General features: G+C 43.9%; 1 protein-coding gene across 1 annotated transcript in view; it reads left to right on the forward strand.

Moving 5' to 3' along the window:
* Positions 1-253, forward strand: part of LOC133623523 (uncharacterized) — a 12,778-nt gene extending 12,525 nt beyond the window's left edge. The window contains exon 5 of the mRNA XM_072916122.1: positions 1-253. This exon is cut by the window's left edge and continues 898 nt beyond it. The gene's annotated coding sequence lies outside the window, so the exon portion shown is untranslated.
* Positions 254-854: the final 601 nt, after the last annotated feature.

Raw genomic sequence — 854 nt, forward strand, 5'->3', positions numbered from 1 at the left:
CTCGTTCATCCTTGCTGAACCGTTCTGTTATTCTGTCAGTTCATGGTCTTTAACAGTGTTTATTCCTATGACTCCTGTGAAAATACAACAAAATATCAAAGAGAAAGGGAATATTTTATCACAAATATATATATTTTGATGAAATAATTGTTGCACTGATGATATTTGACCAATCAGTCCTTTATGATTGTTACAATGTATGAATGGATGCTCAGTGTGTGTCTGTCATCCAATGCCTTTCTGTGTGCCGTGGTCCAATAAAGCTCTTCTTCTGAAGTAGAAATACTCTTATGTATTGCCGTCGCTCTGAAGATACTATGTTCAATGACATAACTAATATCCCTCAAGGGTGAAAACTCAAAAACATTGAACCTTCCACTTAAATACCCGCAGCCTCGTGCTACTTTGTGTATTCTTGGAATGGGGTTCAGTGAATATTCACGCTGGGTTTGAACATAGGAAAAATAATAACGCTGTGCTTTAATCAAGTGATTCTTTGCCGTACCACTAGAAGGAGAGGGCATTCAACCGTGTCCCTCGTAGTGTCCTGTGGGGGCTGCTCCAGGAGTACAGGGTCCAGGGTCCGTTGCTACGGGCCATTCGGAGCAGGAGTCTTGTTCGCATTGCCGGTCGTAAGTCAGACATGTTCACAGTGGACAAATTGGACTCTGCCAGGGCTGCTCTTTGTCACCGGTCCAGTTCATTATTTTTATGGACAAAATGTATTGCCGCAGTCAGGTTGAGGAGGGTTTCCAGTTCGGTGGCCAGGGGATGGCATCTCTGCTTTCTGCAGATGATTGGCTCCATCAGGCTGGAACTTCCAGCGTTCACTGGGGCTGTTTTCAGCCCAATGT

This window comes from Nerophis lumbriciformis, linkage group LG26 (genome assembly GCF_033978685.3).
Source record: "Nerophis lumbriciformis linkage group LG26, RoL_Nlum_v2.1, whole genome shotgun sequence".
Lineage (NCBI taxonomy): Eukaryota > Metazoa > Chordata > Actinopteri > Syngnathiformes > Syngnathidae > Nerophis > Nerophis lumbriciformis.